This window comes from Pelodiscus sinensis, chromosome 6 (genome assembly GCF_049634645.1).
Source record: "Pelodiscus sinensis isolate JC-2024 chromosome 6, ASM4963464v1, whole genome shotgun sequence".
Taxonomy (NCBI): Eukaryota; Metazoa; Chordata; order Testudines; family Trionychidae; genus Pelodiscus; species Pelodiscus sinensis.
In genome coordinates this window covers 116,601,691-116,623,399 of record NC_134716.1, presented here as the reverse complement: position 1 = coordinate 116,623,399, position 21,709 = coordinate 116,601,691, and the positions used below count along the sequence as shown (strand labels likewise).

At 47.4% G+C, this 21,709-nt stretch overlaps 1 protein-coding gene across 8 annotated transcripts in view; it reads left to right on the top strand.

The window, feature by feature from the left end:
- CTIF (cap binding complex dependent translation initiation factor) overlaps positions 1 to 21,709 on the top strand; it is a 420,270-nt gene that overhangs the window by 173,399 nt on the left and 225,162 nt on the right. The window lies entirely within an intron of this gene.

Genomic DNA, 21,709 nt, shown 5'->3' with positions numbered 1-21,709 from the left:
ATGTCTACGCTGCATTCCTCTTTCGAGAGAGGAATGCAAATGCAGCTGAGCCAAATTGCAAATGAAGCGCGGATTTTAATTTCCCACTATAAGAAATGCTGTCTAGATGCGGTTATTTCAAATGAAAACCCTTCTTTCGAAATAACCCTTACTCCTTATAAAATGAGGTTTAAGAGTTATTTGGAAAGAAGGGTTTTCTTTTGAAATAACCGCGTCTAGACAGTATTTCTTTTTTCGAAATAGGGTATTTCGAAATAGCGCCCGGACGCAATTATGCAAATGAAGTGCAGGAAATTCAAATTTGCGCTTATTTGCAATTTGGCTCCACTGCATTTGCATTCCTCTCCTGAAAGAGTAATGCAGGGTAGACATACATGCAGTGTAGAATGCAGGTGCCACTAGACTACTTGTTGTTTTTAAAGTTACAGACTAACATGGCTACCCCTCTGTGACCTTCATTTCTTGTATACTTGTGTGCTGCAGTGAGACTCTGGGACATGCCAGAACAGCAGGATTAGGCCTGCCATGTTTTGTTGTCTCTCATCCTCTGCTTGGTTGACAACACAGTATCAGAAAGTGTGTGGCTGAAGGCATTGACAACAGTCTTGACCCCTGTCTAGTCTTTTATATTCCATTTGTCATTGTGCTGCTTGAACATTGCTTTTGGCTGCCCATTCCAATCTACTTGGGTCAGCTGAGTAAAAGTTGTTGCCTGTGTGAAATGAGGTGCCATCTCTAAGCATCAGACCAAGGATAAGTGTGCATGTAACTAATGATGGATACACTTGCTGGCACTCTTAGCCAAGAAGCCCCGGACTGACTTGATTTAGGGTGTCAAGAGGGGGCCATTTGAGACAATTTGGGCTGGTGCCCAATTTATTGTTTGGGTACATAGAGATTTTCAGTCATTCTGGCTTCAGCAATAAATTCTCTCTCATTCAAGGACAGCAAAGAATGAGTGTACTCTGAGCTCTCTGGGTAAATAAAACCATCAGTCTGCATCAGAGCTTCCTGCAAAGGGTGTAACGATGAGCAGTCCCAAAGTAAATGGATGTTTTTGGTGGAAGTCTGGTAGAGTGATAAAATATTGCATTTAAAGAACAGTTTTTGTCCTAAAGGGATCCCAAAAGGCTTGGGGAACTGATGTGTGGCACAAACCAGATCAGTGTTTCTCAACCAGTGGTATGAGTACACTTAGGGGTACTCGAGAGAAGTCTGGGGTACGTCAACACAACTGAAATTTGGAGAAAACTGAATTTTTTTATAACACTTTATTCTTTGTGTACTTTTTACACCCAAAAATTTCATCGCCCACCCAGCTACTATTAAGTTGTTAAACAAATGTGTTGCAATGTGTGTCTGAAAACTGTAGGTACTAGGGGTACTTATAATATATTTTTAAAAGGGTACTTGGTTTAAAAAAAAAAAAAAAAAAAAAGGTTGAGAAACACTGAACTAGATATTGAATGCATCACCGAGACCAGGAGCAGCTGAAAGTACAGCTTATAGCCCTGGAAGAAATCAGGGGAGAGGTTTTTGGAGCAGAGTTGCAGGCTGAAAAGAGAGTGCTTAGTGTTGGGAACAAAAGAAGCGGTTCCTTGCTATTTGATTCCTCCTGCTTCTGGGGAGACAGGACCTCCTCTAAGTCTACACAGTAAATAAAAATGTGCAGCTGGCCTGTGCTAGCTAACTGGGGCTTGTGGGCTCGGGCTTGTGTGGCTGTTTTGTTGCTGTGTAGAGTGCTGGGCTTGGGCTAGAACCCAGGCTCTCCCACCCTGGAGGGTCCTAACCTACGCTTCAGTCTGAACCCCATAAGTCTGAGTCGGCTACCATGGGACAGCTGCGGGTGTCTGCTTGCTATGTAGACATGGCTTAGTACTGTACGTGCTTTGTCAACAAAACTGCATCAGAGAAATACCTGACTGCAGTGTTCCCTCCCACGAGGCATAACGGGGCGGTCGACAAAGGCTTTAGATGTCAACCGCCGAGCGTCCAGACTACTGCGCTGAGCTGACAAACAGCTGATCAGCACAGCCCAGCAGCCGTTTTGATGTAAATGAAGTGGCGATTATTTAAATCGCCGCTTCATTTTGCTATGTCTACAAAGCTCATCTACGTGGCTCCATCGACGGAGCCATGTAGTGTAGACATACCCTAAGGTGCTGCAAGATCATTCGTTGTTTAAATTTTTTCCTTTAAAATTAGGCTAACCAAAATGTAGATGGTATCATGGGCACAACCCACTTTTGTGGGCACAATCCACTTCTTCAGATGAATAGAGTGCAAATAAATATCAGAAAAAAGGGGATGCGGGGAGGGAAAGGGAAGGAGAAAAAAACCCTGTGTCAATTAGCATGTCTGTGCTAAATGAGGCTAATAGAGTGGGTTGTAAGTGCCCAATACATACCTTTTGATGTCATTATGATGTTGAATAGAGTGGCCCATCCAGTTCATGTCTTTGTTCAGACCTTGATTTAAAGGTGTCAAATTTGCAAATGAAGGCAAGTTCGGCAGTTTCTCTCTCCAGCTGTTTTTTTTTTAAATTGCTTTGTAAGAATAGTCATTTTGAGAGCCATGAGAGTGTGCCCGGGCAAGTTAAAATGTTCCCCAACTAGTTTCTGTGTATTTCCTTTTCAAATATCTGGCTTGTGTCCACTAATCCTTTGTTGTTGACGCTGTCCAGTTTGGCCAGTATACATGGCAGAGGGGCATGTATCCCATTAGTGGATGTGCAGTTGTGTGAGCCTCTGATTTGGTTGTTTATGTGGTTAGGCCCTGTGATGGTGTCACTTGTATTGATGTGTGGACAGAGTTAGCGCCAGTGTTTATTGCAGGGGTGGGTTCCTGGGTGAGAATGATGGAGGTGTGCTGTGTGGATGATGGAAAGAATTTGTTTCAGGTTAGGGGGTTGCTGTAGATGAGGATTGGCTTGTCCCCACGGGCTGCCTGCGGCATTTCAAAGCGTCAGATCCCAGGCTCCATGTGGCGCTGCCACTATGAAGCACCCTCTTCCCCTTCCCCCCCCCCCACTGCTTCTTTCTGATAAAGGCAACAAGGGTGGGGAAGCGACTAGTTGACCAGTGTGTCAACTATCCGATATGCAAATCGTCTCGTCATTCACATCGCTACCTGTAGGTGTTTTGTGTCTGTCTGTGGGACTGGAGCAAATCTGGTTGTATCTTGGGGCCTGGCTATAAACAATTGATTGGGAAATGTGTCTTGGATGGAAGCTGGAGGTATGTAGGTAAGTATAACGGTCGGTAGGTTTCCGGTACAAGGTGGTGGAAATGTGGCCATCATGTAATTGTACTGTAGTGTCAAAGACATGGATCTCTTGTATGGACTGGTTCAGACTGAGGTTGATGGTGGGGTGAAAGTTGTTGAAATCCCTTTGAAATTCAAGGGTCTCCTTCCCGTGGGTCCATTTGATGATGTTGTCAATGTAGAGTAAGTAGAGTAAGAGTATTAGGTGCGAGAGCTGAGAAAACATTGTTCAAGGTTCATCATAAAGATGTTGGCAGATTGTGGGGCCATTCAGGTGCCCATAGCTGTGCAGCTGACTTGAAGATATAAATTGTCCCCAAGTTAGAAATAGTTGTGGATGAGGACAAAGTCAAATTTTAAAAGAACAGTCTTGGTATTTAGGGCTTGTCTAACATGGGCGCCTACCACCTCCCACCTCCACCCTGATTTTTCACTCTTGTTATCCGGTCATCCTCCAAAGAGTTTTGTTTGCAAGATTCATGCAGTGCTCTTCCTGGCTTCACCTCAGCTCAGCGTTGGTTCGGATACCTCCTTTCTTTTTGGTGGGAAGATAATAGTTAATGGGGTGTGTGCACATTTTTGGATGTGAAAGACACACAGGCGGGGCTGCAGCTATGCAATTTTGCTTGGCTCGCAGCTGTGGTATGTATTCTGAATTCTAGTAGGATGTCTCTGTGCAGGCACAAAAATCCTGTTTGCCAGCCGACTGTAGGAATGGTTTAGAGGGGATTAGTTGCTGAGGGTGCTTGTCTTGCCTCTGATCACGTGACCTGGTTTCATTCAGTCCACCCCCTCCCCTGTGTCAGTGACCTACTGTACGGATTACTTCAGCATGTTGACATCTCAACTGGAGTTGGATGTGTCTTTTAGGATTACGGGGCTTTTCACACCACAAGTGGCCATTATGTTGCCTGAGTGCCTTTAAAGAAAAGATTTAGTTTCTGGTAATGGTCTCCCTTTGTTTATTTGAAAAAGAGAGTATATGCTGGCTGGAGCTGGTGCATAAGCACGTGGTCACAATGTTCGATTGCAGACTTGCAATAATGATTTGGTCCATACACAGCAGCATTTATTATGCTGTACTCCTCTTTGGGCAATATACAATATAATGCTGGAATGCAGAATAAATTCTGCTTTTGCAGAGCTCTGCTTGAATTTAGGATTTCTGCACCACGAGCGGTCCTTAAATGTCACCCGTGCTCATAGTCCTACTTTGCATTTGCAAAAAGTGTAGCTGCCCTATGAGCAGAGCGAAACTGCCAAGAATTGTCAGTTTTACAGCGACTCTGGGGAAAGTGCTGTTGTTCACAATGCTAGCTGCCCTCCCTCTGAACACACAGGAGTTTGGGGCCTTCTTACTAAGGCACTGTATTTGGACTCCTTTTGGAGAAAGAATATTTTTCAAATCAGCCTCTCTGGGTAGGTGTGTTGTAAATATTTTTTTAAGCATAATCTATTACCCAGGCTGCTGCTGTGAACAGAATGTGCTCATGGTAGTTTTCAGATCTCAAAGGACAGGCACTGCAGCTTTGGAGAGGAGCTCTTGAAAAGCATGTGTGTATGAGGGAGGGGGTGTGTAATGCTACATTTCTGCCACTTGTTCAGTTTCATAAAATGTTTTCTTTGGCTGGAGGAATGCACAATATTGAATTGTGCTTTGTTTTTTCTCTTCTCAAATGTGTCCATATAGGTGAATAAATATGCAAATAGCAAACATTTTAATTTAGCTATAAATTGAAATATCAAATGGGATGGTAATTTTCTTTCCTGGCCAGTTTCAAAATTTCTTTCAAAATACACCATTGAATAATTGTAACTTGATGTATACGCTACCTACCATCTGGAAACGCTGAAGAAGCTTTATAGGCTATATATAAATTACTATTCAGTTCTATATAGTATACTGTCCTCATTATCATGTCTGAGCACTTTCCAGTAGTGTATTTACTGACATGGCCAACAGGACCGACAGCCATTGCGGGTCCTGGGGCAAGGTGGTCTGGTCTGTGTTGATGTTGGAGAGGCAGGTCCAAGAAATGCTTTTTGTGCTTGGAGTGGAAGGTGATGAGGTTTATGGTGGCCCTTAGTCACTGAGGGAGTTCATTCCCCAGCCTTGGATTGTCCCCTGAGAGAGTTCTGTCTCCTGCATGGACTGAACATCCTTGTGTTAGAAAGTTAGATGCCTGAGGTGTCCAGTGGTTGGCCATGGTCTTCAAGTGGAGAATGAGTTGATTTCTTTGGGTATGTCTAGACTACATGGTTCTGTCACCAGAGCCATGTAGATTAGTTTACTAGACATACCCAAATGAAGCCGCGATTTAAATAATCACCGCTTCATTTAAATTAAAATGGCTGCCACGCTGTGACGATCAGCTGTTTGTTGGCTCAGCGATGTAGTCTGGACGCGCCGCGGTCAACATCAAAGGCATTTGTCGACCTCCCCGGTATGCCTCGTTCCACGAGGAGGTCGTTTAAAGGGTCACAGTATATGACACAAAAGCTTAGAATTAAAAAAAATGAATTTACCTGAGGCTCCAGGGATATTAGGTTGGTGTAATAATAGTAGCTTGCTAAATTTGATCAGGATATGGAACTAATACCTCTATTCTTGTGACAGTAAGCTGTGCTCTATGGCTGGGGCTGTAGCAGCTGCAATGCAAACAATAACAACACACAATGGCCTTGCTCCTCAGTGCTGAAGTCGGGATGATGAATTTGTGATGCAACATTGTGTATTTTTTTTGGTCATCTTTCTTGATAACACATGTCCTAAACACAAGGTCACTGCTTCCCACCTGGCAGAGGAGCCAGGCTGTTGAGAAACATGCTCAGATCCTAGCACAAATATCTGGGGGTATGTCTACACTACAGCACTAATTCGAACTAACATAGTTCAAATTAGTTAATTCGAACTAAGCTAATTCGAACTAACGCATCCAGACTAAAAAACTAGTTCGAATTAGCGTTTTGCTAATTCGAACTAGCATGTCCACACAGAGTGGACCCTGAACCGGGGTTAAGGATGGCCGGAAGCAGTGCCGGCAGGGCATCAGATGAGGACTTAGAGCGTGGAGCTGCTGTCTCAGGCTAGCCGAGGGCTGTGCTTAAAGGGACCCGACCCCCACCCCGGACAGACAGTTCTCAGGGGTGCCCCACTTGCAAACCAGTCCTGGCTTGGATTGCCCGGAGTACCCACACTGGGCACATCACAGCACTCGGCCATCAGACCGGCTGCACTTGCCGCAGGCTGCCATCTGGGGAGAGGGGGCAATTTGGGGGCTGCAGGAGAGCTTCCACCCCCAGAAGCCCGCAGAGCCAGCCCAGTCCTCCCCATCGGGGGCTCGTACCCCATTCCTCCCTCACCTCCTTCCACTTACCCCTCCCTAGCCCCCCTTCCTGATGTACAAAATAAAGGACAATTGTGTTCAAAAATAGAATCTCTCTTTATTGAACAAAACTGGGGGAGACTGGGAAAAGGAGGTGGGAGAGGGGAAGAGAGAGGGGAGGGCAACTACAATGATGAGGGGTTTGGAACAGGTCCCATATGAAGAGAGGCTAAAGAGACTGGGACTTTTCAGCTTAGAAAAGAGGAGATGGAGGGGGGATATGATAGAGGTCTATAAAAGCACAAGTGGGGTGGAGAGGGTGCATACAGAAAAGTTCTTCATTAGTTCCCATAATAGAAGGACTAGAGGACACCAAAGGAAAGGAATGGGTAGCAGGCTTCAAACTAACAACAGAAAGTTCTTCTTCACAAAGCAAATAGTCAACCTGTGGAACTCCTTGCTGCAGGAGGCTGTGAAGGCTAGAACTAGAACAGAGTTTAAAGAGAAGCTAGATCAATTCATGGAGGTTGGGTCCATGGAGTGGTATTACCAGGGGGTAGGAGTGCCCGAAGTTTGTGGAAGGCTGGAGAGGGATGGCACGAGACAAATGTCTTGGTCACTGTCTTCGGTCCATCCCCTCCAAGGTCCCTAGGGTTGGCTGCTGTCGGCAGACAAGCTACTGGGCTAGATGGACCTTTGGTCTAACCCAGTATGGCCATTCTAAGCTCAGGGCTCAGGGTCGGGGGTCTCAGTGGACCCCCTTGATTTTCATGCAAACCTGCTCCTGGGTGGCCAGGCTGGCAGCTCTCCTACCCTAGACAGCCGCTTTCCTGTGCCTAGTGCGGAGGTCGTGGACGAGGTCCATGATGTCTGCACTGGACCAGGCAGGTGCCCGTCTCTTGCGGTCCTGGGCAAGCTCCCAGGAGCCGCCAGCCTGGTCCCGAGAAGAGGGGGAGGGCTGGGGGGCATCGGGTGGCTGGCTCGAGCCGTGCCAGGTGCAAGGTCTGCTCGCTGGGTGCTGGCAGGCTTGCACCTGGCACGGGCACCGTAGCCAGCCCGTGCCCTTTAAGGGGTCCGGGGCCGGGAGGGGGGCAATAGAGTTTCCCTGGTGTTGGCCAGAGTGGCCACCAGGGAAAGCTGGGGAGGGCTAGCCTCCCACTAGTTCAAATTAAGTGGCTACACACCCCTTAATTCGAACTAGTAAGTTCGAACTAGGCTTAGTCCTCGTACAACGAGGATTACCTAGTTCGAACTAAGCACTCCGCTAGTTCGAATTAAGTTCGAACTAGCGGAGCGCTAGTGTAGCGCCTATGAAAGTTAATTCAAACTAATGTCCGTTAGTTCGAATTAACTTTGTAGTGTAGACATACCCTAAGTAAGGGAGTAAAGACATCAGGGAAGCTAATGGCTTTTTTATATCAATGAAAGTCTCTTCCAGTGTGAAGTTCCTTCGCTATGGGAAGGACTCCCTAGACGTGACATTGTATGAGCATCCAGACTGGTAGCGCACCATAGTGAGTTATTTGAGAGATTTTTACTGGACCTCCGCACCGCTTTGACAGGTCACTGAAATCCTTCTTGTCCTATGGAATTTGCTATCGCAGAGCAGTTTTCACTGAGATCTCTGTGGAAGAGAGTTGTGGCTTAAATATTTTACATGTAAAGGCATCCCGACTCTGTCCGCCGTGGGACAGATTTTCTGATTCACCGTTCGAAACCTCACCCTACACACTTACCTTTCTTCCTTCCTGAGCGCACTACAAGAGGCACTGTGGCCGTGAGTAGGCTACTCAACTTGCTTGTTTTCTGTTACTGTGGCGTTGAGATTCTGTGCATATACCTGAGCTTTGGCTGTCTGAACTCTTTCCTCACTTGGCAGATGGCATTGCGCCCAGTCAGAAGGTGTTATGCCAGTTTAGCAGGACGCTAGGTGCTACGTAAATACCAAATTCTCTGCAAGCAGATCCTTCTCTTTGCTAGCAATGCCAAATACAGGCCACATGCTTAATTGCACAGGTCATGGTTTTAGAAGCTTGTGTGCATTATGCAATCTACTGACTCCTTTTCTTTCTGGGTCTTGTTTCAGTGGTAAGAGGGATGCACGTGTAGAAGCAAATGTAATTTTTTTTTTCAGTAAATAACCTTATGATATTCAAGGTATCAACATAGCTCATTTGGTAGCATTCTTGCCTCTGGGCTCAGGTCTTACAACACTTGGAATCCTTCCAAGTGCAGGTAAGTAGGTTAGAATAATCTTTGCATCACAGGCAATGCTCCTTAGATATGTCACTAAAACTATCCCTGTGCTTATATGCTCTCCTGTTGGGGCCTTTGGGGTCTGGGCTAGGTTTTGTTTTGTTTTTCTTATATGGGTTGCTCCATGAGTGAAGCTGCAAATCCCTAGCATAGACACAGGGCACCAGTTTAAACTGAGGCTGGTCAGTTTCAGCAGCGGCTGAATCCGGACACCTGGGGTAGAGCAGCTGGGGTGCTGCCGGGTTGGTCCCGTAGCGCTGCCCCTCGGCGCTACGGGACCAATCTGGCAGCATCCCTGCTGCTTTGTCCAGGCACCCCAAGAGCAGCTCTAGCTGCTCTGCTGCAGGAGTCCCTGATTCAGCCGCTACTGAAACTGACCAGCAGCGGCTAAATCGGGGACGCCTAGGGCATAGCCGGACTATCGGAAGGGGGGGGCTATGAGGGGTCTGGGGTGGCATCCCCCCATCTCCACCCCAGACCCCTCATAGCTCCCCCTTCTGATAGTCCAGCATATCTGATAATCCGGCACCCCCGGGTCCTAAAGGTGCTGGATTATTGGAAGTTTACTGTAGTAGAGAAAGAGTTGAGAATGACTGGTCTAATCTAGCAGGTTTCCAGAAATAACTAATTAGTTCTGTGCCTTTTTTAAATGATTAAGCATCTTACAGAATGAGAAGATCTACCTATCTCAAATACAATGTTAGTCTACATAATTGGACAAACTGCAGAATTAATTTTTATTTAAAACAAAAATATAAGAGGGGGTAGCCAGTCCTGCCATCTAGTCATCATAAGACACCCATGAGAGGCACCAAAGCCTTCTGCATACAATCTGGATTTGTTGCCTCAGCCAATATATAACAAGGGTACAAGATTTAAAAAATCAAAATGTAAACTCTGAGCTTCTGTCTTTGACTCATTTCTAATTCAGCTTTGCATTGAGGCGTACTGCACATTTTATTCTTGATCTGACTTTTTGGATATTTATGTTCCCACGGCTGGCTTTGGGTTTTATGGATGCCATCATCCTTCGTTCCTGTGTATGGTTTTTGCTGCTCAGGGATGCATTACCATCAATAACATGACAGAAGCCAAGCAGCTGTCATACTGCAGTGACAACCATAAGCTTAGTGTGTCAGGAGGTGAGCGGTGGAAGAATATCAAAGCAAATCAGACTGGACCAGTATCGTTTCCTCCTCCTTGTTGTTTTGTTTTAAAAGACAAGTCCACTTCTTCTGAAGGTGACCTTGCCTGAGTTAACTCAGGACATTTTCACTAGAAAGCTGTACCTGCAAAAGTCATGCTGGCATAGAGCTTCCACAAAACTGTCTCATTGGACAAGTCGCCGGGCGAGGGGGAGTAGCCATCTTAGTCTGTATCTGCAAAACAACGAAGAATCCTGTAGAACCTTAAAGACTAACAGATTAATTTGAACATAAATATACTTAGACTTTAGTAAGGCACTTGACACGGTCTCCCATGATCTTCTTATCAATAAATGAGGGAAATACAATCTAGATGGGGCTACTATAAGGTGCATGCATAACTGGCTGGATAACCATTCTCAGAGAGTAGTTATTAACGGTTCATCAATATCTTCCAACAGGGCCTTAAAAAGTCAGTGTTGCAAAGGTTTCTCTTGGATAGAGTTAATTATTTTAATAACGACATTCATGACATGTTGAAAAGAAAGAACTTTGATGCACAAAGCTTCTTGGTGGATAATGCAATAAGACATACATTTTGGAAAGGATTCATCCTTCTTGCAGAGTGCAATGAATCCATTGGTGCAGCCCATCACTGCTGGTGCCCCATCAGTGGTGATCGCAGACAGCTTGTGTAGTAGCATACTAATTGATGTTGCGTATGATTTGAATAAATTATAGATGTCCTCACCCTTTGTTCGCCCTTTCATAGGCAATACTTTTAGTAGCTCTTCTTTTACAGTGAAGTCACTAAATACCATCCTCACCATAACTGCCAACTGCGCTGTATCTGATATATCTGTCGACTCATTGAACTGCAGTGAAAACCAGTCACATATTTCCAAGTCATCCTTTAGCTGAGTTTGCATGTTGCTTGAAATTGCATGTATTCTCCTCGTAACTGTGTTGTCTGATAACTGCAAGTCTTGTATTGCCGACAAAATCTCATGCTTGTTAGAAAATCCTTGAAACAGGCAATCAGCACCAGTCAAAAATGCTTCCTTCAACAATTCTCCATCTTGAAAGAGTTTTTTCTTCTTTGCGAGCAGATGAGCAATTTTAAAGGAAGCAATAGTAGCACTTTTAGACTTTACTACTTGTCTAGTGAAAACAGATTGCTGGGCAGATAGGTTTGATTTGAGCTGATTAATTTTCTTCTTTCTCAATTTTTAGGTGGATGGCTAATGTCAAAAGAGCCGTGATTAGTTTGGAAATGGTGTTCAACATTATGTTTTTTTGGCACTGCAACAGTACCACTGCACAATAAGCAAACACGTTTCCCTTTATTGTCAATAAAACAATAGGTTTCTTTCCACTCTGCGTTGAAATAATACGTACGCTGTCTTTTATTTGAACCACTCATTTTGGGCAAAATGTTATAAAAATAATAAATCGCAAAGCACGATAAAACGGTAGTATCAGTTGGGGCAGATGAAAGTTTTGCAGGGCCAGGGCAGCGTAATTTCGCGGGCTCCCCTTTGGAGAAAAATTAGAAAAAAGGCATCAAATGTGAAATTGAAGGCTATTTTCATATTAAATGTGAATTGGGTAAATTTGATAGAAGTTTGATCATTTTTATTTTAATTATATTGTAATTCATTTTTAAACAAAATTCTGCATTAATAAAAAGGGGGGATGTCCAAATGTTAAGCAAAAAAAAGCACCCTATTCCCCCCCCCCCCCCCCCCCCAAAAAAATCATGGCACCTTTAAATTTCACACTCCCTTCCACATGGCAGAGGAAGAATGTCCCAAGTGGCTTTCCAGATGAGAAACTGAAAATACCAGGTATTTTACTGGTGGGGAAGGGGTCAGCCCAGGGGTTTGGATTGCACTTCAGGGCAGGGGATTGGGGTGCAGGGTCTGGGAGGAGAGTTCTGTGGGTAAGGTGTCAGAGTGGGAGTAGCTGGGGAGGCTGGACACTTACCAGCCAGATACACGCTGCTCTCCCGTTTCTTCCACAGGAGCTGCCTGGCCATGTGCTTAGGGACTGGTAGGTTCCCGCAGCTGCCATTGTCCAGGTCCAGGCTTGTGGGGGGGGGGCAGAAGCAGCCATAAGGGACCCTCCCCTTCCGGCTCGCAGCTCCTGCACCACAAAGGGCCCCGCCACGGCTGTTTTGCGGGGCAGGGGAGGGGGGGGGAGGAGGAATTGTGGGCAAGTATGGAAAAACTAGTGGTGCTAGCCTATATCTGCACTACAGAGCAAGCATATTAGGACTGCTGTTGTGAGATGGGAGGGAAGAAGGGGCAATTGTCCTGGGTCCCGGCAATTCAACAGGGCCTGGAGCTTCTGACTGCAGCCGCAAGCTCTGGGCCCCTTTGAATTTCCACCGTAATGCCACTTTATAAGGCTCTGGGGGCGGGGAACACTCTAATGGCTGACTGCTTGAGACCCCCACAACACCTGTTCCGGGGCCTGCAGTGACTGTGAGCCCCACTGTTAGCACCTGATGAGTTTTGCTTGCTGAGGTTTTAGTTTGTAGCTCCTTTGGGGTTAGAGACTGAAGTTAAAAGCACCACTGGTCTAAAATTAGGGTGGGTTTATGGACAGGACTAGAATGCGGCCCAGCATTTAGTTACAACTCCAGTAAATCTCTTGGTGAAGACAAGGCCATAGAGTGCGATGGAAGTGTTAAGTTGTTTTATGATTTTGTTCGCGGGTAGGCTGTCCAGTATAAACCACAGGAGGTTTACGTCCTCTTTAATTTAATCCCTCTCCCCCCACCAGCTGCGAGTGTTTAACATTTCTATTGCACTGCCAAGCACTTCCACCCACCTGCTAAGCAACAGAAATTATTCTGTTCTGGTGGCTGTTTCCACTTGGCATTCCCGTATGGAAAATGAACTCAGCACAGGGCTGCCTGATTGCATTCAGTTGTATGTTACTGGCTGGTAAGAAATTGCTGTTTGTTTCTGACATGTTACAAACAGTTTATTTGTTTTTGGTGCAGAGACAGGGTAAGGTTGATGGTGATACTGCCATTAGCGCCTGTCATTATTGCGGACATCGTAACTGTAATCAAGCTGCTGATAGGCGCAGGGAAGCAAGAGTGCAGTGGTTTGCTACATGCTAGGTTTGGAGAACAGCCATGTGCTAGAGTTTGGTTTGGTTTGTTATATGCTGAGCTGGAGCATGGAGTGATGGCAAAAGAAATCAGCCAGAGAAAGCAGAAAGAGCTGGCCAATAGGGATGTGAACAGGTAACCGGTTACCCAGTAAGCATCACCTTTAAGCATTAACCAGGAGAAGCCCCCCATGCGAGTCTACAGCCTTGCATGTGGGGGGGGGGAACAGAAGTGGTAGTCGGGGGGCGGAGGAAGGGCAGCCAACTCACAGCCCACGAGCCCGCGTAGGTTGGGAGCTAGCAGCCCCGCAGGGCTGGAGCGGCCCAAACCACAGCATGGGGGCTGCTCCAGTCTGGCCACAACAAGTCGGGGGGCACTCCAGCCAGCGGGCTGGAACGGCTGCCCTGTTCACCTCCCCCATTTAATCAGGTAATCAGTTAAACTTAACTTTTAACTGGTTAACTAATTAAATGGGATTTTTCATAGTAGCCAATGGGATTGCTAAGGCGGCAGCTTTCTTGGCCTAATGACCAGGGAGATGGAGATGGATTAGCCAGGACTGTGGCAGAAGCAGAGAAATCCAAGTGGCTGCTCGGACTTAGTGGGACTCAGCATCTCTTGCCACTTTGCAGCACAGCAACTCTCTGGCGGTTCCGGAACCATGGGGATGGCTGCAATACGAGACTTTGGGAGGGAGAGAAAGTAAATGCCAGAACATCCTCTGGGTGTGGAGGGAGGGTTTGGATCCCCTTTCCCAAGGTGAGGGGAGTGGGAAAATGTTTTTTAAATACCTCCTCTATCTTTGTCATAATTCACTCCACCTTAATTCTCCTGCTTTGCATCCCCTTGCAAAGTCCCCGTGGGTGGTTCCTCCTCTACCCCTTGTCTTTTCCTGCTTGGATTCTCTATGGCTAGGTCTACACTATAGGATTTTTCCAAAACAACAACAAAAAAAAAAACCAACACAAAAAAATTTGCATAGCTTTTTCTGATTGCTTTTCCGGAAGAGGCTTTTCCTCCATTTGTCCCTGTCTAGACAGAGCCAAATGGAGGAAAAGCCTCCTCTTTTGGAGGAGCCTTTATTCCTCATAGAATGAGGTTTACAGGGCTCCCCAAAAGAGCGCATCTGCGCTTCCATGGAAAAAAAGCGGAAGAGCAAACATGTTTCCTGGATGCAGCGGGGTTTTTCCAGGATACCAGAGGTATCTCGGAAAACCCCCACAATGTAGACATAGCCTATGTCTTGTCCTCTTCTTCCCTTCAGCCTCCTGCTTAGCCTAGTTGCTCTTCATCCTCCTCCACTTAGGTGCAAGTATTGAGACAGCCTAGCTGGGGATGGGACCCTGGGGCACTTTCTCTGTCTGGCCTCTCTCCTCTCTCAGCCCTGTTTTTCAGCAGCCACTCAAAAGGCTTGCTAAGTGGACTTACTGATGCTGCTTCCATGTTCCCCCTAGTGGAACACATGAGAAGGCTGGCTGGCTGGCTATGCCCGGACATTAAACACATACAGGCAGTCCCCGGGTTACATGGATCTGACTTACATCGGATCCGACTTACATCGGATCCCTACTTACAAACGGGGTGAGGCAACCTCGCACTAGCTGCTTCCCCCCAGCAGACAAGGGAGACGCGAAGCTAGCGCCACCCCCCCCCACCCCCCAGCAGACCAGGGAGACGCGGAGCGGCTTTTCTCAACAGACACCTCAGCTTGAGAATAAAGGACTGAGGAAAGTGAGGTGTGGGAGAATAAAACTGAGCTCTGGAGAAATGTTTGGCTAGAGTTTCCCCTACAATATGTACCAGTTCCGACTTACATACAAATTCAACTTAAGAACAAACCTACAGTCCCTATCTTGTACGTAACCCGGGGACTGCCTGTACTAAAATACATGTTGCAAGGAGGGGAAGATGGATTAGAAAGAGATGACAGGTGTATGATTATTAACACTTATCTCTCTTGCACGTACAAACGTCAGTTGTGGACAGGAGCCTGCATGACGCACTTGACCAACACGAAACAAAAACTTTCAGGGAGTAGCCGAGTTAGTCTGTATAGCATGAACTTAAAAAACAACAAAAGGTCTGGTAGCACTTTATAGACTAACAAATCGTGCTTTTAAGTTTATACAAAACTAAAAGATGTTTCAGTTGCGGAAACCTTACATCAGGGGTGGGCAATAATTTTTGTCCAGGGGCCACTTTAAAAATTTAGGCAGCCCCAGAAGGGGTTGGGCCTAAATTGGAAGGGGTGGGGTAAGGATGCTTCTGGGCTTCCCCAGACCATGATTGGTCTGAGGGTGGGGGAACCTCTTTGCCCCCCCTTCTCACTAGGCACCCCTGGTAGGATGGGAAGAAGCTTCACACGCTCCCCTCCCCCAGGCCAATCAGGGCTTGTGGACAGGGGAGCCTGCAAAGCCTCCTCCCACCCTACACCTGCTCCTCGCAGAGTGGGAGGAAGTTTCGCCTGCTCCCCCAGCTCCCAGGCCAATTAGGGCTTGGGCATGAGGGAGCGCAGGATGTCTCCTTTCACCCCATGAACAGCACATGGCGCTTCAAAGCACCGTGTGCTCCCCTGCTCCCAGGTACTAATTGACCTGGGGGTGGAGGAGCGGCAGGGCCTCCGCAGGCCGTGAAATGGGATTCTGATTTAAAGCCCCTTAATCGAATTAGCTGTTATTCCTCCTGCAATGAGGTTTACCAGCTAATTCGATATAAGGGCTTTAATTTGGAATCCCGTTTCACTGCCGCGTGTAGACGCGGGCAGTTACTTCGGGCTAGTCAAAATGGCGACCGGCCGGGAACATGCAAATCGAGCGCGGGATATTTAAATCCCGAGCTTGATTTGCAATTTCGGTCGCCCTCATTAGCCTCCCTAGATCGATCTAGGGGGCTAGTGTAGATGTACCCAAAGAGAGGAGTCGAGTAGGCTTATCGGGTAGTCAGTCGAGTACTTGACTTGCATTTCCCTGCCCCACCTCCCGCCTAGGACCCAGGACGAGCCGTCTGCTCTGGGGGTGGCTTAGCCAGAGCTCCGCTCTCAACCATTCCACGTGCCGGGCTGGTACCGCTCTCCCGCGAGCCCCACTCATGCATGGCCGTTGGGTATGCGCCCAGGCCTACCCAGCACTGGGCCAGGAGTTAAGGACTGAAACCTGGGTGGGCAGAGGGCAGCGACCAGGCAAGCTTGATGCGACTAGGCTGGGCTCTGGGAGATGCAGGTTCTCTGCATTAGCCAGATTGGCGGGGCTCCGCCGGTGGGTTTCCTGTGGCGAGTTGGGCCGATGCTGCCGGCAGCGCGGTGCAGAGCCCTAGGCTGGGCTTGCGGCGTTTGGGGCTTTGTGTGTGCTGAACAGGTGGGGGCAGGGCCGCTGGCTGGGCTTGGTGCTCGGAGAGCCCAGCCACACCCCGTGGGCTCTGGTAGCCGAGCCGGTGTGGCTGGGTGCTGAGCCCTGCGCACCGGCGGCAGCAGCCCACTGGGCTCGCGGGCAGGGACCAGAGCCTGTCAGTTGCCGGGGCTTTGTCCCAGGTGGGCACTGTGTGGGCGCTGCAACCCGAGGGGGCAGAGCAGGGCGAGTGGCCGAAGCCCGAGCGGGGCACATGTGGCCAGGCCTTCACTGTCTGCTTGCCCTGGCCCTAGCACTATTTCAAAATAACAGATGCTGTTAAAATGCGGTTATTTCGAGAGAAAAACCTTCTCTCGAAATAACCCTTATTCCTCATGCAATGAGGTTTACCAGTTATTTCGAGAGAAGGGTTTTCTCTCGAAATAACTGCATCTTAACAGCCTCTGTTATTTTGAAATAGCGCTATAACGCAAATATGCAAATGAATATTTAAATCCCGGCTTCATTTGCAATGTCGAATGTCTTCATTTGCATCCCTCTCTTGAAAGAGGGTGCAGTTGTAGACATACCCATAGTGGTTGACTTGTGTGCTTTCAACTTTTCTGCTTTAGCTGGTCTGGCTTGGGTTTTGATTGTTCTTTGGGCTGCGTAATGCTTGATAGTGAATATTGCAATGTTTTTGAGAGCTGTACATATTTGCTCTTAAGAGCTACAGGCAGTCCCCGGGTTACATACAAGATAGGGACTGTAGGTTTGTTCTTAAGTTGAATCTGTATGTAAGTCGGAACTGGCGTCCAGATTCAGCCGCTGCTGAAACTGACCGCCAGTTCTGATTTACATACAGATTCAACTTAAGAACCCCAAGCTTCCCCAAGTCAGCTGCTGCTGAAACTGATGAGCGCTGATTCCAGGAAGCCTGGAGCCTTGGCGCTACTGGACCAACCCAGCAGCACCCCAGCTGCTCTGCCCCAGGCGTCCTGTTTCAGCCACTGCTGAAACTGACCAGCAGAGGCTGAATCAGGACCTGGGGCAGAGCAGCTGGGGTGCTGCCGGGTTGGTCCAGTAGTGCCCAGAGCGGGTGCTGCAGGACCAATCCGCAGCGCCCCAGCTGCTCTGCTCCAGGGTCCAAAACAAAAGCCTGGTCTTCTGGGGGGGCACACTATCCGCACACCCCCCCCCCCCCCAGCAGACCAGGGACACGGGGAGCAGAGCAGCAGCGGCAGCGGGGTGCCGCGCCTCTGAGGCTTTGCTCTGGCAAAGTCTCAGAGGCGCGGGACACTCTCCCCCTCCCCCCCCGCGGCTGCGGCTTCAGTCCCGGTGCCTGTGGTCTGCTGGGGACGGTCCCCAGCAGACCACAGGCACCGGATCTCAAGCGGCAGCAGCGGCGGTTCCCGCGCTTCTGAGGCTTTGCTCTGGCAAAGCCTCAGAAGCGCGGGAACCCGCCCGGTGCCCCTGGTCTGCTGGAGACCGTCTCCAGCAGACCAGGGGCACCGGAGCAGCTTACGAACGGGACTTTCTCGCCCCGGAGGTCGCAGGTAGCAATCCGCTACCTCGACCTCCGGGGCGAGAAAGCCCCGTTCGTAAGTGCGGATCCGACATAAGTCGGATCCGCGTAAGTCGGGGACTGCCTGTATTTGTGTTTGAGTCTTCAAGGCATTTTCCTCACAAGTAGTATCTTTGTCAGCCCTGTCCTGTTTCTCTTTTTATTTGTGAAGGATCTCTGGAGACTGGAACTTGAAAAGATATAGTAGACCATACTGTGTGCTTAACTAGCTGCAGGCATGCAATTCCATACGGTGAATTCAGCAATAGTTTGCAAGCTAAGCAGAATCTGCTCTGGTCACTCCTTCAATGGCACAAAGTATTATCAACAATGATTGATTCAGTTCTCTCTTAAGTCAGTGACCCAGGCAGATAGGACAGGGCGTTTTACTACAGCAGGTATTGTGCTTTGGTGGAAATGCAACACAGATGTTCTGACCATTTCTTGTTTAGAAATATCCCACTACTGTTTTCATAGGAGTGAAGATAGTCCATGTGGCCTAGCTATATTCCATTTCAAGTCACTACATTCTTCATACAAGTCTTTGTGCAGTTGCAATTGGAGATGGTAATTGCCGTCATTTCTCATCACACATAGGTATTGCTGAGAGCTGTTTAAACATCTGCCACCTTCTGCGCCACAGGTGGTTGTGTTTCAGTGGGGTGTGAAGAGACTCTTGCAAGTAATTTGTAACATACATCAGTTTTATTTTGTAAGGGGCTTTCAGATCCTTTGTGATAAATGAACTATGTAAATGCAAGTTGTGGCTGTTAGGCAAGAGGCCTTTAAAATAATTAGAATGGCACCTGCTAGTAACACTAGAGCTAAGCTCTGTCATCTTTCCATTTATAACCCCAGGTTTTCAGGGGATTAAAACTCAGCCCTCCAAATACTTGCCATGCAGTAATTTGATAAAGGAAAATTGTGGGCTGTGAAGGGTTTTTTTCATTTACTGAATAAAATGGGGCAGGGCAGCACGGCGAGACAATGAAATGTTAAGTCTCTTACAAAGCTTGAATTGTGTGTGCATCCCTCTATCAGGGTTCCTGCTAAGCTGCTGGCTGTGCACAAGAGATTTCATGTGCACAAGAAATTTCACACCCGCCCACCTCACCTGCAGGGCTGTGCAACAGCACTCACCACCACTCACTTTCCAGTACTGGCCAGGTGGGCGGCTGCTATCCAGCAGCCCGGGCCCGTTTACCCCAGGAGCTGCCAGCCAGCTGGCTTGGAGTGCTGGGCAACACAGCCTCAGCTTCTTCCTCACCCACTGGTTGAGGGAGCCGGGCAGCCCAGCCCCAGCCCTTCCTCCCACAAAGAGGTGCGGGCTGGCTGGGGTTGGGCAGCCCAGCTCTGCTTCCCCCCAGTAAGCAGCTTCTGGGGGGTCAGGCAGCCCAGTCCTGGGTGCACCCCCTGCAAGGAACTGCTGGAGGAATGGGCAGCCAAGCTCCAGCCTCCCCCCAGTGGGGAGTTGCCACCTCCTCAACCTCTCAGCCCCTCCTCGTGAGCTCCCCCCTGCGCTGAATCTTGTACCCCCCTGGCCTGAGCCCCCCAATAACTCCCATTCCCTGCCCTGATTCCTGTATCTCAGGGTCATGCACCTTGTTAATTATCCATTGGTTTAGTATTGTTTCTAATACTGTGATATAGCCTCATATAATTTGTGAAGCAAAAAGACAGTTATTGCTATGATCCTCTGAGGGCAGACAGGTTCAATACTTGAATAAGAGATCATCAAAGCTGCTGCTGATAGATAGTGCCGTTCGTCTTAATCCACGTGGGACGAATGCTCACCCACATGCCATCAGTGCACAGGGAGCTGCTAGACATGCTTGAGGAGGAGATTCAAAAATTAAATCACTTGTAGTTACTGAAGCTCCCACTTTTGAAAGGAGTTCCCTCTAAGATTTCCCATCCGTGAGTGGAGTGAGTTTTGTCTTGTGCACTTCTTCGGGTGTGCACCACTGTGGCACCCACCAATTACAAACAAAATTTCAGTAGCTAATCTGATTCTGGAGTGTGATCATAGGAGTGTCACATGTAAGACCTGAAAGATGATTGTCCTGCTTGACACCCCCTGGTGAGACCTCCAGTGGAGGTCTGGAGAACAGTTTTGGACACCACACTTTAAGAAAGATGTTGACAAATTGAAGAGAGTCCCCAGAGGACAGCGACAAAACTTACAAAAGGCTTAGAAATTCTGACCTATAAGGAAAATTGATAGTATTTGACACGTTTAATATAGACAAATGAAGGCTGAAGGGGGACATGAGTGTCCTCAAATATTGTTGCCAAAAAGAGGACCGTAATCAACTGTTCTTTTTGTCCTGTGAGTGTAGGGCAAGAAGTGATTGGTTTAGCTTGTAGCATAGAAGATTTAGGTTAGATATTAGAAGAAGCTTTCTAATTATAATAGTAATTAAGCACTGGAACATACCATCTAAAAAAGGTTGTGGAATCCCCATCACTGGATGGTTTCAAGAACAGTTTACACTAACATCTGTTGGTCATGGTCTAAGCATATTTAATCCTGCCTCAACATTGGAGTGACTAGAGGACCTCTGCATTTCTCTGAGTCTGTCCTGTTTGGCAAATGTTTCAATCACAAAGACAGACTTAAAGGCAGGGAAGCAGCATATTTCCCTGGGTGAAAATGAAGGGCTATGGAATTAGCAGCTCCTTTAGAACAGTTATAGCCCCTGTCTATGAATTAGCAAACTCAGGAATGATTTTGTAAATGAGTTGCACCAACCTCAAATTAAATCCAAGGTTTCCTTGTGGGATTTTCAAGTCAGGCTCTAACTGGAGGGGCATTGTCCAAAAGGGTAAATGTATTGTATGCCCCACAATGTATAACATGAAGGCTTGATTTTTTGAGTGGAGCTAAGTAGCCTGCTTCCATTGGCTACACTATTCAGCACCATTCTAGCTCATCCCAGGGATAAAAGTATCTTTACCACTGAACAAGGTTTTACATGTAAAGGGGATTGTGTGTTCTTTCTCTGAAGACAGCAGTAAATCGCTCACCTCTGAGTGCCTCTCTGGTGTGTTAGTTCAGACTGAGAGTAATGAGATCCAACCCATTCACTGCTTTCCTCTGTGGTTTTCAGGAAATGAACTGATGAAGAAATTTTGTCCCCCCCATCCCCAAGTTAAATTTTTATCTGCCAAAAACATGCAAAATAGAACTTAGGTTGACCTTTCTGTTCTGTTCCACTCGGTGCACCTTTGATCTGGCTGTTCCACTTGCAGGCACAGATGCTGAAACAGCATTTTGTTTTGTACCGCTATGCTAGAGGTTCCTTTCATTATCTGTGCTCTGCTTGGACTCCTCACTTTCCTGTGTGTCATTCCCAGCTGTGACCTGATGCCCTGTTGTTCACCTGACATCAGTGCACCTAGAATAGTAATGGCAGTCTCTTCCTCGCTTCTGTTCTACTATACATAGAGCCTAACAGGAGAAGATGTTTTAATGAGAAGTTTACATTTAAATCTTTGTCGGTATTCCTTCCCTTGGATCTCTTTGTAATACATACTGGTTTACATGCTGTACAAAACAGGTGCAGGGGTGTGGCTGTTTTCAGCTTTCTGGTAGGAAAAGGGTGGGAAGCATTTCTAGCCTTTTTCCTTCAGTTTCTTTGTTCTGTATTGGAATTTGTAACTGTCATTGTTTCTCCCTTTCTAGCAGCCCTTCTTTGGTACTAGTT